Below are 18152 nucleotides of genomic sequence, written 5' to 3'. Positions count from 1 at the left end.
AGCACCAAGAAAAAAAAAATAAAAATCTGAAACTTCGCCAATGAAATAAATAAACCGAGACAAATGCATCGGCGTGGTTTTTAATACTCATTAGCGACATGTTTTATTTTATTCTGCTGTTTACTGACGCTGCACGTGACGTCACTCTCTTCAAACTCCACCATGACGGACGTCATAACAACCACTTTAAAAACCGCACATGTAGTAGTCATAGTAATCTAATGTCGCTTTTATTTAGTTGATTTCGATGCAGCTCAAATAGACAAGGGTGAAAACCAAACTGCTCATTTTATTTTATAACTTTAATGAGGAAAGATGCGCGGTGGTTGACAGCAGCCGGCAATCGACTGTCGGTTTAATCACGGATTTCCAGCGAACACTTTTTACAACGTTCATATGCTTTATAAATAAATATGATTAGAAAAATATCAAATATTGCCTTATGGAGAAGGTACGTGTCTGACCATCAGTAACCATGGAAACAGTGCTGCGCCGTCATGTAGCCTAGCATGCGTGGGTAAAAACTGATTAGCATCTCGTTTTTTGTGCGTTTTTAAGGCTGCTGCGGTGTAAAAGGGAAACGCTGTTCATGACATAGTGACAAATCATGTGGTGTGAATCCAGGGAAAGCCGGTAATTAGATCAACACGTCAGGTGGGAGGAGGTTCGGGTCGGTTTCTAAGCTAGCTAGCGCCTCTATGAGCTGCAGCCAGGTGTGTTACGTTCAAGAAGAAGCCATGAATAAACCGATAAAACAACTTTGGTAAACAGTTTCAGTCACTGATCAGTTCAACACTCCCCATCCTCATTTCCAACGTCCATCATGGCGCTTCGAATGATTTTGTGACTTGCAAAGGGTCAATTGTGTTTGTGACTGAGCTGAAAATCAAATATATTAGGGGAAAATATTAAAAAGCTGCAAAAACATGGTTGCATAAAGAGCAAAACACATCAACACAGCAGGCCAATGCGACCCAAAGCGGATCATTTTAGTTCAGACATAATGTTGACAATTCAACAGCTGAAACCAGTAATGGCCATCATGAGGCTGAATGGGTCTGTAAGTAAGGTAATCAACTACTAATCACTTATTAATAATCAATAAACATCAAGTCTGAAAACATAAAACTGTGATGGACTGAAGGTTCTGTGGTCGTAGACTCCTTCACTTCCTGCTCACAAAACTCGTCATATAAACAAATTTTTATCCTTTGGTTCATCCTCTAGGATTTGTTTCAATTGTTTTTACTTGTGTTACTTCATATTTTCAGACAGTCATGTGGAGCCCTCTTTCTGTTTTAAAGTATTTTCTGGATACAGTTTCATTGAGGTTTGGATGACGGTTCTCCGCTCAGGGCGACAGGTTTCACCGTCAGCTCAGCGCGGATCTCGTTACACGAAGGTTTCCTTGGTGCCCCGTTTGCCACGGCGACGCCAGATGACGCAGCTCTCGCTCCCATCTGCCCCGGCCTGCAGACGTCTTGCAAACCAGAAGCAGCACAGATTGTGACTCTTGTGTGACTTCGCAGGCACAGCAGGCCACAGCGCTTTCTCCGAGCCCGACGGTCCTACGTCCCATATGACCCGCGCTGGATGTGGGAAAAGCGCCGGTTGTATGAATGCTCAGTTGGGTATCTCTCAATCTGTGATGACCGTCGCATCGTTTTCACGGCTTCTTTTGAACACGTTCAGCTGGAAAAATGAATAGGCTTGTTGTTAAACCTGAATGCTGTTGATTATATAGACGCATCAAACGCACAGGATCCCGCCCCAGCTTCCTGCTGGAGGGCAAACCAGGTCGCCACTTCATAACAGTTTAATTCACCAATTTAAAGGTACATCCCAGTAAACCAAAGAGTAAACCTGTTTTATTAGAGCAGTGAAACTTATTTTAAACATTTAGACACGTTCCAATGTGACTTCATGGGGAAAATCAAGGGGAAAAGCTGCTCACCAACAGTGACTACCATCGGAGAAGCAGTGAAGCAATTGGTAGCTTTGCTACCAATTGTGAACACTAGGACAACTGGATCAGGTCAGAAAAAAGTTTTTAAAAAATAGCGAGGAAGAGGGAAGTAGAGAATCAAAATTCCTCTTAATATGTCAGGTGATGCTAGCTTGACTTTGACAACCGTAGCATGTAGATGTGCTGTGGAATCCTGTGTGTTTCGGTTCAGTTAAAAAACAGCAAAAAAAGGCGACCTACACACCAACTCTGACAGATCAGGAGCAGGCGGTTAAACTCAGCTAACCGACCACCGCTGTGTTCAGACAACCACTTAGAAATCCCAAAATAAAAATCAAGCCTAAAAACATAAAACTGCAACAGACTGAATGTTCTGTTCATTGTGTGAGAAATGTTTGTGTGTTTTTGGGCGTTGAATCTTGATTTATAGCAGTTTTGTTGTCAGTTGCTACAGCAACAAGTCTGTGGGTAGCGTAGCCGGCAAAGCAAAAAAAAAAGTGAGCGGTTCTGATTTATTCTTCAATATTTTTCTGCGTTATTTTTCCCTTTTCTGTGGCGCAGTGCAGTAAACTAACGATGCCTAATTAATTCTGTTATTGGATTCGTTCTACAGCGGCAACGCGACTGTCAATGTAAAAGAATCGTGTTTCTGTCCTCCAGTGTAGTGCACATGTGTAAAATTTGCAAATTACATGCAACGTGTCTTATATGTAAAATCTGGCGCCATCAACATGATTTGCTTTGGTTTTTTGGAGTTGGACAGGTTTTACGTCGTTTTTGGGCTGAAAACTGTCAGATCTGGCAACCCTGAGATTTTATCTGCTTTACAAAACAAATTAACACTTTGACGTAAAGTTGAGACAAGATTCATAGACAAATGTGAGAGATATTGTTTTAGGACAACATGGAAATAAGACTCGGATTGTTTTGCGTTTATACAAAAAAATAAAATTGGGCCCATTTTGCATTGAGCTTAATTTTTCATTGAAGGACATAATTACACTTCATGTTGTGCTCAGTGGAGCCCTCCACATTATATTCTGTTCATTAAAGAGTCTTTGGTAACATTTTTAATACGTGGTCATTATGTCAGGCATCATAGAAACACAAGAGGGTAATGAATCAGTGAGTTTCCATCATTAGCTTCTCATGTTGTTTTACTAATTGAGTTTTAAGATGTGGACGATCTCTCACATTTAAAATCACTTGAACGTCTCCGCAAACACAAGTTGACCAAAAGGCCTTTCGTCTTTTTATATTTGCCACGTCTGATTAATATTTATACGTAAACTGTGTGCAATTTACATAAAATAAAAAGCAGAAACATCGTCCTCTGGGGAAAAAAAGCTGGCTTGAAAAACCTTTAAAATGCACCAGATTGCTCCACCTGAAAACATTGGCTTTTCTCTGGTTTCCTACGATGGAGTATTAGGGCCACGCTAAGGAAAAAATTATTTTAAAGTCATAAAATAAGAAGGTAGTACAAGAATAAGGTCGTCGTATTTCTAGAGTCAATTTTACGACTTTATTCTTGTAATATTTTGTCTTTGTCCTCATAGGGTTGTGACTTTATTCTCGTAATTTATTTAATATATTTTTTAATAGTAAGCAATACNCTGTTGTAGTTTCCAACTATTAACGCAACATCACTGCTTTAATCAACCATCAAACATGCAAATCTTTGTTCCCTGGTAAGCAAAGCACGTGTGAAGTACCTATTACTGATGCATTAAACGCAGTCATAAAGCAACAACTCTCGCATTAACTACAGATTGCCACCATCAATCACTATTAGTGCTCCTGACTGCAAAGCTTCGTCCCGTTCTCTGCATCCGATCTCTCCAGTCAACTATCTGTAAGCTTACATAACCCATCTGGTCCTCAGGAGGCTGCGGCGGCCGGCTGAGATCGTATCAACGCACGGGTCAAGGAAGGCGATGACTAATTCATGAGGCTGTTTGCAGAAACCCTCATTGAAAGTCATTAGTCGCTTGTCAGCCACGGCGCAGGCAGCAGTGGGTGTCTGGCCGTGTTGTGTGTCATGATGGGGACTTTCACAAACAAGATCTTTCTGTGCTGTTTAGACCCTGCAGTCACAAGGAAGGCAGCAGAGGTGCAGATTGATGCATCAATCTGGACTACGGTTTCTTTTGAATGTATTTGTGTGTTATTTAAAACTCTGATAGAGATCTCAAATTTAGCACGGTTTTATTCCTGTTTTAACCAATTCCCATAGCAGCCGGTCCTGTGATGGGAAGCTATGTTCACGGTTGATTTCATGCATGTTATGCAACAGTTTTACCATTTAGAGCGATTAAGTCCCACCTTCAGACTCATCCTAGGTCACTTGATCTCATCTAAACATTTTAAGTCTGCAATTTATGCAGTGTTCACTTACGTTTCATAAAGGTTTGCTTCATGAGGGCATTTTGTTGGCAGGAACAGGTTTCAGTTATACTTCCGGAATGCCGTTACCTAGCAACCCCAGCGGAATCCCGCCCGTTACCTAGCAACCCCAGCGGAATCCCGCCCGTTACCTAGCAACCCCAGCAGAACTCAAACTTATTCACTGTGATTTTGATTGCATTTCTTATTTAATGGAAACATTGCAATTGGGAAACTGTATTTTTTCGACAAAGATTTGCAAACATTTGAAATGAAGAGCAGACAGTCATGTTCCTATCCAATTTTCATGCAAATTTTTAGTGAAAAACAAAATGTGAATTATGTCCAAACAGGGTTTTGATTTGAACTGCAACACCAACAATAGTTATTATTTGAAACAATAGATTGCCCACAGGCAGGAATAAAGCCGTAAATGAACTGGACAATAGATTTTACAGATACATTTAAACCCTTGAAACTATTTTTGCTAGTCTAAATTTGAGCCTGTTTTTACAAACCTGGAGTCTCTTGAGCTTTAAGATCAAATAATTACTCATGTCACTGAACCTTTAATAAGTATTATCACAGGACATCCAAATAAAGGACAAACAACACATTTTTACAGACAGAACGCGCCTTACAACAAAAACACTTGAAGAACTGTGTTTCATGCCCACCCGACTATGAAAGGACTGAAGACATCTTTCTCTCTCCCGAGGCTCTAATTAAAGTTGTCAGTAGGTGTTTGTGGCACGAGAAAAGGATTATGAGTCCTGGTGCTGGGTCTCAAACTGCGCCGACAATATGGTCCAACCACAAAGCCAGGGACTTCTGGGACCCGCGCCAGGCACTGATAGATCCATCAACATGACGGCTTGAGTCAGTGATGATTGCTCTCCAGAGGAGCAGCTGTTGACAGGGCACCGATGCGTGGATTTTTACCACATCTTGTTCTTCGTGTATTTACACTCAGGATCTAAACAGGTCGAAAAGAACAAGGGACTCGTTTTGTCTCCTTAATGCCACCGTGGGGCGATACAGCAGCTGATCGAGTCCTTTACTGATGTACAACATGGATCTCATGTAACTTTCTGAAGTGTTCTTGACCAATACTACTTCATGAACATTTAAAGGAAGATGAACAGTATCTGAAACTTATGTCTTATGGGTGATTCTTTTTCCACAAAATCATTACTAATTCTAAGTTAGTCTGGTCAAGTTCTGCCTATTTTGAGTTTCAGAATGAGATGTTTTAGGACGTCTTGTCACTTTAAATCCAAATAAGCTGCTGCTGGCCACGCCCCCAACTCAGCGTTTATATTGGTGCGTGAAAATGGCTGCACACGCAATTATACAACTGTACATCTTTGAAAAGCATTAGTAGAGGCTCCTGCACAGCCAACAAGAACTCTGGTTGGGAAGATGGGAATAAACACTTGACCTTTTGGTTTCACCACTGATTTCACAGTGGTGAAACCAGCTGACCAAATGTGCTGGGGCTCAGCTTGAATTGCTAAAAAATGATGCAGTGCCTTTGAAATGTGACTTAAGAATTGGGAGGGTTTTGAAATGGCTCATTTTCTAGACATCAAAAAACTAACTTAATGGCAAAAACTGGCTTGGTAGTTTTTTAAAAAAAAAAAAAAAAAAAACTTATGCTGTTTCTAAAAGCAGCTGAGATCCACATGGAAGTACAAAATCATGCAAAATTTGAATTTAGCATTATAGGTCACCAGAAAGTACCACACCCTGTCCTGACACGGCAGAACTCCAAGCTCCTCTGATCCTGATATACCTGCACTACCAACACTTTAAAACATGACAGAATTTGATTTTCTTCTGCTTTCCTCACATTCAGACCCATGTAACATTTTTAATGTACTCACTTACATGCACCTCATCTTAAATGCATCATGAGACCATCTTAGTTTATTTGACATGGAATTAACTTTCACTCTAGGGAAAGGGGTGTAAAAGTGAGGCTTGGGGGCCATTTGTGGCCCTTGGAACAACTCTGTGTGGCCCCTGTTTACAGTTCAGGAATACTACATGTTTGTCTCTCCAGTGGGAACTTTTATAAGTTTTTAGCACAAGAATTTCAGTGACCAATTAAACTTTTTTTTAATAGTAAGGGTTTTCTTTTAATTTTAATTTACTAGTAAATAGCTGTTTGGGATTCTGGACACCCCTGCTTAAGATTTACTATCCCTCTTTTTGTGACCTTTAATCTGAGTTTCTTAAAAAAAAAAAAAAAGTCCTTTCTAGATAATCTGCTGTGACTTTGCTGCTTCCTCAAACAACAAGTCTTATCTCAGCTATTAGCCAAAGTTTGGTGCATGGCTGCAGAGATAGAGGAGCCACAAAGCAGTTCACACCCACTTCCTGGTGCGCCATGTGATAACATTGTCACCAAAATGCATGAGTGCACACCCTCTTAAAACGCTGCCTTGAAAAGCTAATTTTAGGCAAGAAAACACAAAGATCTGTGTGTGTGAACTACGTCACACACAATAGTTCACGTGAGGAAGAAGGTAAACCAGAGAAAAGCCTCACTGGGACAATGAATACTACATTTCCTTCCTCCAAGTGCTTTCAAAGGCCGGAGTCACACAGACAGGAAAAGACGAGGCTGCGGTTGATAAGACGCGTCAGCCGCTGCAGATTCATACAGTACTTGCGGCTTTGTGGATCAGAAACGTCAGAGTAACTTTATGAGAGGTAAACATGGATGCACAAATCAGCAGTGAAAGGATTCCTCAAAGTACGAACATAAAAAACAGCAAAATGTGTTATTAGGTCACTGCAGCTTCCTGTTCTGATAACAAAGAGACACGTTTGAGTTCAGTCCAGCTAAATAAAAACTTATTTCTATAGAAATATATACTGCAGGAAATCTGCTGTTGAATTATTTTATAATATATAAGTGATAGTCATACATTTGACAGAAGACTTAACCTAATCCCCAAAGTAAACACATAAAAAAGTGAAACGGTAGAAAAACAAACATAATGGAAAAATTAAACTCATTTTCTCAATTTCCTTCATAATGTCTCAAACTCAGTCAGTTTCTGCAAAATCTGCTTCCTCTGCAGTCAACGACATGATTCGTCCATTTTCTTAAATCTGTTGTAATTTTTAAGAGCAGCCATTTTATCCATATTTTTAGGTTTTAGTATAAAAGGAAAACAACTTTTACAAAAAGATAAGTATATTTTCTTACATAGTGTGTTGTTTTTATGATGTGAAGCACTTTAAAGAGGAAATGAGCTAAAGAAATAAACTTGATTGATTTATGAGATGCTTATATCTGGACATAATTTCCAGCCTAATATTAAAAACTGGATATAAATGCAAACAAATTAAATGTAATTCTACAAAGAAAATTTGAAGAAAAATCTAAAACCTGTATTTGTTGTTCCATTTTTAAACCTTATTTGTTTCTTTATAATTTTCCATCCTAATTTTGACCCATGTTAAGGTCCGAAGAGCCTCGTCTAAAAAACTAATAAAAACACATGTATGGTTCAGTTTTATATGTTTTTGTTCATAGCTATATTTGATGATTTTCACCCAAGTTTTAAAAAGGTTGGACATCCAAGGCCTTCATGTTGCTAAGCAACACAATAATGATGGATGCTAATCTGTTCGCTAACCACTTAGCATCAACAGTAAATAAAAGGCGACTGGTTCACCCCTAGTGGAGGATCCTTTACCTCTAGTTTATATTACGGTAGTACAGAAGTTTTTGTCTGACCCAGATTGAGTGATATTCTTCGTCTTTTGTCCTTTTGCAGTCTTTAAATCTCAAAAGAAGGAGAAAAAAGCCCAAACGTCAGCAGCGAGGTGCCAGTCCATCTGCAGCGCCGCACGGCCTCGTTTTCCCTGGTACATCGCACAGCCTGCTGATTGTGAAAGATGATGCACTCGCACCCTGCTAGCAGGTTCACACAAGCCCACATGCTTAAGCCACCTTGGGCTAATTCAATTCCTCTGCCATTCCAGGGTAATGGAGAGCGCCGGTGCCTCCCTCTGCAGTCGCAGCGCAGACAAAAAACTGGGTCGGCAAGGCGGGGCGTCTGAATGTGGTCAGGCCAACACCTCTGTACACCCAGGCTTTTCATGTGCTTTGCATCCGGTTTGGATTCATTTCATGCATCATTCGCTGTAGACTGTGAAAATCAGTTTTTGGCATCTCTTAAAAGGGGACGCATTATGTAAAAGTCACATTTTGCCAGGTTTTTTTTGTACCTCCATTTGGGTTTCTACTCCTAAAACTAAAGCTGGGTGGCTGTTAAAAAACAATAAGTTGCAATAAGTTAATGTTTCATGGTGTCTGGCAAATTAGACATTTAAAAAATCTTCCACATGTTGAGTTACAAATAGGCTGGCACTGCCCCTCACCTGGCAACCCCAGCAGAGTTCCCCAATTACCTGGCAACCCCAGCAGAGTTCCCCAATTACCTGGCAACCCCAGCAGAGTTCCCCCGATTACCTGGCAACCCCAGCAGAGTTTCCCCGTTACCTGGCAACCCCAGCAGAGTTTCCCCCTCACCTGGCAACCCCAGCAGAGTTCCCCCCTCACCTGGCAACCCCAGCAGAGATCCAGCAAGTTTGGTCAGCTGGTTGTACCGTTGCATGTGAACTTTCAAACCTGAAATATAATTTCCTGGAGGTCCTGTGTCAGGTGTTCAGGGGAAGCTCACCGAATTTTCAATTTAAGTGGGACGTATTGGGCAAAATGAATGCGTTCGGTTTCACCCTTTTGTATTTCCATCTGGGTTACTCAAGATAATCTACAAATCTGACTTAATTTTACCATCTTTCTACCAAAGACAAACTGGACTTCAGTTCGAAAGCAGAGAATTTATTTGGTTTTTTGTATTTTAACCCTTGTGCGTGCGAGGACTGAGGCAAACGTAGAAGTCTGTGGAAAATGATACAGGTTTTACATGTGTGGGGTCAGGTGGACCCCATTTCAACATACAAGGGTTAAATGCTCTTCCATGCAGTTAGTTGTGTGTTACTTTTAAAGTGAGATTCTCCATAATTCATAGAGGTTTCTTTGCTTCTGCCATTCATAGTGAATTTAACTTTGGTGTTTTCCCACCTTGGTTCAACTTCTTTCTTTTTTGGAAAAAAAATAATCTAAAGTTCAGTCGGGAAGACTCAGAATTACTTGGTTAACGTTTTCCATCACGTTGATGCTTAATTCCCAACCATAACATCCTTCTTCCACATTTATGCATATGCATCTGCAGCCGTGAGGGTTGAATATCGTAATAAAGTCAACTCAGCATATTTTTTGCATACTCTAAATATTCATCAAAAGTGTTTTTTCCCAGAGAATTCCTATTTTCTTGGAAAGAGATGAAGAGTTTGTTATTGCACCCCACTCCAGTGAAGGAGAACAAGCCGAAATTGCAGAAATGCAATCTACTGTGAATGACTGAAATGGTGCATGAGTGGACGTCGAGCCTTCGTGGCACTAATCGTCTCTTTTTCTCTCATGTACTCCGACTGAACGGCGGTGAATTTTTACAGTGTCTCTGCCTCCTGCCAAACATTCATCTTAAGACCGAAAGTCTCAACAACTTGGCATGAAATTGCTTTTCAGCGTAAAGTCAGTTGATATCCATCCATCCATCTATTGTCTAATAAATCAATTTTAATACTAAAGTGAGGTTAAATGTACTTTGTACCAAAAATAAACTGCTATTACTCTAACCATGTGGGGTTTTTTGCAATTATGTTTGCCTAATGGCTAAGCTTGACTGAGGAGCTGCTAACCTGCTTGAAGGCCTTGCAATCACAACAAAGCTAATGGTATTTATCGTGTCACATAAAACTTCATTAAGAGAGGAGGCTTCTAGCAGTCAGCAAGACTGATGGACCAAGTTAATAACCTCATTAGCATACTGAGTCAGTTGGAGAACAAATATTATTCATAAAACCACAAATACCCTTTGGGTTGAACAGAAATCACAACTACCAGTTTGGTGCAACGTAAACTTCGTTTTCTTAGGATTGACTATTTTTTTAATATAAATTTATCTTAATTGGTTTGATTAATTAATTAATTTAGTATTTAATTTTCTTTTGCTGGTGATCTGCGCCGCTCGAGTATGTGGCAGTCAGTTGTGTTGCCTGAAAACTTTCATCTCAGATTTTATTGAATTAAGCTAAGCTAACTTGATGCTAGCTAAAAACATCACTTCTTCAACTGGAATAATTTTCCTGAATAAAAAACTTTGTCTAATTTCACTGGAAACTATTTTCACCTTTATTTGTGTATGTCTTTTTAAGCAGTTGGATTAAACAACTTCAGTGAGCTTTTGAAGTTTTGGGAGTTGAATTTTGTGGAGCAGTAATTGATTACACTGTTTAAATCAAGCTAAGCTAACTTGAGGATATTGAAGAAATAGCGATATTATTAGGTTATTTAAGTTCTTTTTGAAGTGTAGCATCTGACGAGTTTCATAAATTCTCCTCCCAGAAAAGCTTTGTTTAATTAGGATGCTAACTATTTCTGTATTAAGCTAAGCTAACCTATGCTAGCTACCACTTTTTAAATTTGGTAAATTCTCTTGCCTGAAAGGTTTTGTCTCATTACAGTGCTAACTATTATTATCTTTGGATTGCTTTGCTTTATAAGTATTGCTATTATGTTTTGGGAAAAAAATAATTACAATGCCAACTACTTTTACATTAAACTAAGCTAACTTGATGCTAGCCAGAAACATAAGATGACTTTAATTACTCCCCTGCCTGAAAAGCGTAGTTTAATAACAGTGCTTACTACTTTTATATGAAGCTAGGCTAACTTGAGGCTAGCTAAAAACTACTTTTTTCTATCAAGCCAGCATCAACAGGTTTCAGATTTTCTAAGTTGAATCCACCTAATGATTGCTCAAATGCTTTAAAGTAAAAACATTTTAAAAAATTATAACCAACATCTCTTACATCAGATGAACCAGAACTGTTGAGTTTAGCTCTGAAAGCTATTAAAAAACAAAGCGATATCTCTTTAAAGCAGCCGTGTGACCATTTCATTACAGAAATGAGCTGAAGGGGCCTGACTGTAGAGAAGAGAGTGGCAGGTTCAGCATTTACAACCAGATTAGTCTCTGGAATTAGTCACGATGAGGATGAGGCGGCACGCAGCCCGAAGCCATCCATTAACTCAGTGTCACCCAGCTTCCTTCATTTTGTTGGTGTTTTTCAAATAAATAAATAAAAAAAAAGATTTATGTCAAATTGTGTAATACAGGCATGTTTGTGTTAAATAAAAAACATGTCAGGCACCAGAGTAATTCCTAATTTCACGTCCTGCTGTCAGATGATGCACGCCATTTTCCATTTTATGATCAGGTTTGAGTTATTACCGATGATTACATCATGTAAGGAAGGACAGCTGTACTTCTGCTGTAGGAATCGCGTGACAAAGGGAAGATTTCCCCCGTTTCTCTATAAATCACACCGTTGCTTTGACACAGGCAGTATCTCTGACTTGACGGTTGTAATGCGTTTGATGAAACTACAGAAACATGGATAGCGGCTGCATGTTCTTCCAACAAAGCAGTCATTTTAAAAACAATAACGGTGCTGATTGGGATTCCAGTTTAACACGGACAGTAAAAACATCAGATGTCTGGAGTCGGTCTGAACCTCAGGAATGAACTCTGCAACATCCCAGGGAGGCTAAAGGACTAACATTTCAACCTGCGAGGTTCAAATCCATGCACATCTGTTGAAAAGAACAGCAAAATGTCCAGTATGTGTAAAGAGCTGACACATTATGACTGTTTAAAGAAGCACTGGCCACATCTGGGGCTTCAAAACAGCTGAAATATGTTAAAGTATGACAATACAGCCACATTGCATGTTATTGTTTACATCCAGAAATTTTGCAAATGTGCACAACACGATTTTTTTTTTTTACATGCCGAGTTGCTGCGGTTGAACGATTAGTTTGCAAAAAGAAACCCTGGGGATGTAGATATTATTAATTTAGTGTGGCGCGCTGCAGCAAATGGAAAAACAACAGAAAAACTGCTGAATAACTCAAAACCACTCCTTTTTTCTTGCTCTTTGTGTCGGCTATGCTACACACAAACCCGTTGCTATAACAACTGACAAAAAATACTAAAAAACACGCAAACGTTTCCCGCCCGTTTCAGTTCTCCAACGATGACTTGTCAGAGTTGGGTTGCCTTATTTTGTAATTGAACCGAAACACCAGATTCCACAGCACATCTACATGTTAAGATGGTCAAAGTCAAGCTAGCGTAACTGAGCTACTTCCCTCTCTGTTTTCTAATTAAAACTTTTTCCTGACCTCATCTAGTTGTCGTAGAGTTTACAGTAGCAAACCACGGTGTCCCTTTTCCTTTTATACATCACAGGTAGATTTAGGATTTAGCGCATTATTTTGACAACTTCACAGCTAAAACCACTAGTAGTCGTCGTCGGTGAGCAGCTTTATGCCTTTTAGCAGCGTGACATCACATCTGTAAGTGAAAAAGTCTTTGTTTTTGTTTGGGGGTTTTTAATGGGCACACCAAGAAATTTAACTAGCTGTTCACTTCGGATATCTGTTTTTTGTGGAACAGTAGCCATGTTTTTGTCAACATGTTTTATACCAATTTTTAAGTACTGCAGTAAGAAATGAATAACTTAAATAACTTCTTCAATTTCTTAAAGTTTCTATGCTCACTATTTGTTGGCTTCTCTAAAAAGAGTTAATGCGCTAAAAAAATGGAAACATGTTTTCCAGTTCTGACGTAATGAATCACCAAACCTTCAGCTCAGATTGGAGGACTCTCCATTTTCTGAGATGTTTGGTCCATGGTAGTTTACTACGTCTACTTCCTGTTCATTACAGCCAAGCACATTGTCAACGTCTGATAAACTCATGTTTTTAGCTCCAAACCGCTAGATGGAAACACGCCTAATTCGCATTTTCTGTTTTGCTCAAAACTTGCATACCAGAAAGTCACAAGCTACTTTAGTTAGCTAGCTAAATATTTATTTGGTAAATTATAATATATACCATACAAATGAAACATTTATCATTATTATGAGCACCTGTTTGTACAGGTTCAGGCTGAGAGATGTTAAGAAGGATGTAAGAATTGGTTTGAATCAGTGAATTTTTCCTCAGGAAGTTTGAATGACGTTCCAATAGAAATCTGTTTTTGCCATAATAGTGTTTATAGAGAAAGTTGGGAGCTTTGCCCCTCAGCTGGCCTCTTACATCTGACGCTCCGCGGTGGATCTGGCAGGAAAGCTCTTCAAATACGGGGATTTTGTCTTTAACCGTTTGTCTTGGAAGCTTGAACTTCCATCTGTCACAAAACGGCAAAGAAAACGCACACAGCTACCTTTTATGGAGTGACTTTCAGAAAATAAATTATCTCCAGTAAATAGCTTGAAAGAAAGTAATTATCCTCTTATTATCGTCATGGGATTTTGACTTGTTCCTTTTTCTCACCAGACAACAACAGAGCTTGTTTAAAGCGTCTTATGCATCCGTCGTGTCCTACGAATGTTTTAATGGAGGATCTTCAAATATGCAGCAAAGATTCAAAAGTCTCCTGTTAAAAACCCCAAACATCTGCATGTGGTGCTGCTTGTGAATGAAAAAAACATCTAACATCATGCTATTAATTTATATTTCAAACAAATATTTAATTAGAAAGCTAAATATTTAGCCTCACGTTACATAATTAGCTCTAACATAAATACTTGGTTAGCAAGCTAAATATTTAGCCCCAAATTAAAAGCTAGCAAGCTAAATTTAGTTTGAGCTAAATATTTGCTTCAAAAAATAGCTAGGAAGCTAAATGTTAAGTTAGAAAGTTAAATATTTAGTGTATAAACTAAACATTTAGCTATAAATAGCAGGAGATAGATAGCTAGCAGAGTTAAATATTCCTGCTAGCTAGATGTTAGGTAGCTAAAAGTCATCTCTGATCTAAATATTTGGTTAGCAAACTAAATATTTAGCTACAAACTAAATACTGATTTAGAAAGCTAAATATAGAATTTTAAGCAAAATTTGTAGTTCAAGCTAATAAAAATTATCAAGCTAAATCTAGTTTAAAGGTAAATATTTTGCCTCAAACAAAAAAAATTAGCCAGCAACATAATATTTAAGTTAAGCAAAAATATTTACTTAGCAAGCAAAATATTTAGCTCCAACCTAAATATTTAGCCATTATATAAATTCATGTCGATAAGCGGACATAAATCATCAAATAAAAGCTGGTTATATGTAAACACCTGCTGATGAGACTGTTTAGTTTGAAGCTAAACAGCTAATTATTTAGCCCCCTAACTAAATTTAGCAAGTTCAATACTGACCTCTGATCTAAATATTTAGCTAAGAAGTTAAATATTTTGTTTATAAACTAAAAATTTAGTCATGAAGTAGTTAAAATCCATAGCCAACAGTTAAATATTTAATGAGCTAGCTATATATTTAGTTTTCTACCTAAACATCAAGTTTGAAATTGTTAGATTTATAAATGTGAAAGTGTAACCTTGAAAAATAAACTCGTAGTTGTATTTCCTTCTATAAAATGCGAAGTAATCCAAATTATTGCTGTTATTTAACTTGGCACTAAGACGCTCAGGCACAACGAGCTCCCACGTTTTGTAGAATAATAACTGCTGAAACATGTTGCTTAAACGTTCACACAAGCTTTGATTTGCTGCAGTTTCCCTTTCCAAACATCTTATTTAAACACCAAAACGATTTCACATCCCAATCTGCTTCATCTCCGTGCTGCCGCCGTTTTCCATGCTAATGTGGGAACAACACACAGCACTTCGCCGGTGGATCCACACAGCAGTTCAGCAGAGATGAAGCGCAGGACGGCGGTGTGCGCTGCGAGCATGGATGTATGGATTTGTTTGTGCAGGAATAAAAAGAGGATCAAGCGAGTCTGAGTGAGCGAACATCATGTTCCTGTGTTCTTCGTGTGTCTCCAGACCCTCAGCTCTAATCTATCATTCGACAAGTTCATTAGTGTGCGATTCATCAGGCATCTCTCGCCTGGGAATCGACATTAAGCAGCGCATCAACTCGCCATATGTCAAGCTCAAGCAGGACCAGACGTCTCATCCGCACTTTTAACCGGATAGCAGGAAACAGATTAGTTCATGTATTTAATGGAGAAATGAAAATAAAGGCAACAGAGCAGCAAATAAAGAGACCTGAGGAATATAAACAGATTTATAACTTCATTATCAAACACATAATGTTTAAAATAATAACATGCCTGCAACATTCGGCGTGCCGGCGTCTATATGAGGGTAATAAAAGGTGTTGAGGTGTGATCAACAGTTTCCAAGGTAACACATGTTTGTTCGCCTATGTGATCTGCAACTAAATTTATTTGGAGTGGATGAAATCAGCAGGCTTTTACATTATAGAGTCTGCAGGAGATGGAGCTACTTCACAGGTATAAAAACACATTTTCTTTAGCTATTATGCTAACATGAAAACCATTTCAGTGTAAATATGGAGCCATTAAAGCAACAGTCTCCAAATCAAAAATAGAAGCCTTTTAAATATTCACAGTTTTTCCAATGGTTTTGAGAGCAGATCAGTAATTTGTAAAATGTTTTTATTTAAATTCAGGAGTTCAAAATGATTTGAGTCTCCCACATTTCATTTATAAAGAATCACCAGAAAATGAGTGTTTTATTCAGATTTATTCTTTAAAAATGTTAAAATGTGTTGTCAACATAAAAATTGTGATATGCAAAAGGAAAAGGGACGCAGAGCCTCACTACTAATTGTCAACACGATGACAACTAGGTAAGGTCAGGAAAAAGTTTTAATGAAAAAAATAGCAAGGGAGAGGAAAGTAGTTCAGCTGTGCTAGCTTGACTATGAAAACCGTAACATATAGATGTGCTGCGGGATTCTGTGTTTCAGTTCAGTTAAAAAAAAAAAAAAAAAAAAAAAAAAGACCTAAACATCGACTCTGACAGATCATCAGTAGAGCAGGTGTTTAAATTTAGCTAATCAACCGTCGCTGTGTTAGCTTGGCTAATAGCAGCGGAAGCTAATCTACCACAATGATCATTTATTAATGATCATGAAATAAACATCAATCCTAAACACAGGACTGTTAAACTTAGTGTTTTTTGGTATCGAATCCTGAAACGTATGGTGGCGTTGTTGTTAGTTGCTATAGCAACAAGTCTGTGTGTAGCGTAGCCAACACAGATGGCAAGAGGACAGAATACGAGAGATTTTGAGTTTTTCTGCGTCATTTTGCCCTCTGCTGTGGCGGACTGCACTGAATTAATAATTCCTACATCTCCAGGTTTAATTTTGGTTTTATTTTGTTAACCACTTCGTTCTACCAGGCAGCGCGGCTACGAACGGCATGTAAAAGAATCGCCTTCTGAACAATAACATGCAACGTTTCTGTTGCTGGTTTTCTCGTTGCTATGCAGCCGGCACGTTTCAGAACCAAGAGAGATAACAAGAAGTTTCAAGACATTTCATATCTGTAGCCCGGTTTCATGCGGAGGTGAAAAGATGATGACTTTCTACAGACGAGACAACCTGGACTTGATGCCTTGCACTTATCTCAGCTTTCTTATCAACAGAAATACTTTTATTTATTTTTTTGCAAAACGGATTTTGCTTCAGTGGCAGAGGAGCTTCAGATAGATTACAATCAAATTAATCTTCCTGCTGAGTGACTGGAAGCATAAGGTCTGCATGAGGCACCGAATGTGAAACGAGGAAATGGTGAAAGGAGGAAAGACAGAAGAGGGCAGAGAGAGGTGCAATAAAACGTCAGTTAAGCCTGTCAGGAGTTTAAATAAGTCATAAAACAGAAAAGCAAAGCAGCCCGCGCCTCATATTTTGGAGGAAATGAATGAAAACGTTTTTTCAGGCTGAGCCAGGCCAAATATTTCCATCTGTTTCCACATTTTACGCAAAGCTGGCCGAGTTAAGTAGCTGCTGGTTCTAACAGACATGAAGCATATCAGATTTCATAGCAGGCAACAAAAAAAAGAGTCTAAAATTATTGATTCAGTGGGGAAAATTTAACTGGTTTCTATGGGAAACAAGAAGGAAAATATCCTGATGCTTGTAGTTAATTTTGCCCTCTGGTGAACCGAATGTTTTCATGAAACGAAGAGGTTCAGATGTTTTTTTTTTTTTTTTTTTTACAAAAGTCATTATGTTTGATTTACCCATTTGTGTGATTTCTGCAGATAAACTCAGTTTTGAAACAAATCCTTGCCAAGATAATTAAACGTGAAGGAAGAGAAACAGAAAGTCATCTGAATGCTGCTAAAAAACTGCTATTTTATCATTTAAATTCTTAAGTTTTTCTCCGTTTACATCCAGTACTTTCTGGACAACAGGTAAGAAAAATGGTCTATTTATTATTTGCTGCAGCGCCCCCAGAGGCGAGGAGGGGGAACAGGTTTTCCAAAGGTTTGGTTTGTTTGAGAAATAAACCGCAAACGGCGCATTAGGTTCCCATTCGAATCGAGTCTACTGGACTATTGAGTACAAAAAAATGTAAAAAAACACCCCAAGGCTCAGTCAGACTAGATGTAAAGCAGATTCTCAGTTTGATTCAGGTCTGCACTTTGACTAGGCCATTTCAGCTCATGACACTGCTTTAATCTAACTGGGAATTTCAAGGAGTAAAGGACAGCAAAGCCAAAGTAAGACTATATACGGAATTACAGAAATTATACCAAGTTATTCTGTCCAGTCATTAACCAAGATTATTTATCTCTCAGATGTTTTGTGACTTCC

General features: G+C 38.6%; 1 long non-coding RNA gene across 2 annotated transcripts in view; it reads right to left on the bottom strand.

Moving 5' to 3' along the window:
- Positions 1-958: 958 nt before the first annotated feature.
- LOC106959133 (uncharacterized) overlaps positions 959-18152 on the bottom strand; it is a 36497-nt gene continuing 19303 nt past the window's right edge. For both annotated transcript variants that reach the window (XR_001427280.1, XR_001427279.1), the window contains exon 3: positions 959-1692. This is a non-coding gene — a long non-coding RNA (uncharacterized LOC106959133). The remainder of the gene's footprint in view (positions 1693-18152) is intronic.

This window comes from Poecilia latipinna, unplaced genomic scaffold, assembly GCF_001443285.1.
Source record: "Poecilia latipinna isolate Pla-1442-1.1 unplaced genomic scaffold, P_latipinna-1.0 Scaffold1048, whole genome shotgun sequence".
Lineage (NCBI taxonomy): Eukaryota > Metazoa > Chordata > Actinopteri > Cyprinodontiformes > Poeciliidae > Poecilia > Poecilia latipinna.
The sequence above is the reverse complement of the archived record's forward strand: the minus strand, read 5'-3'. Positions and strand labels throughout refer to the sequence as shown.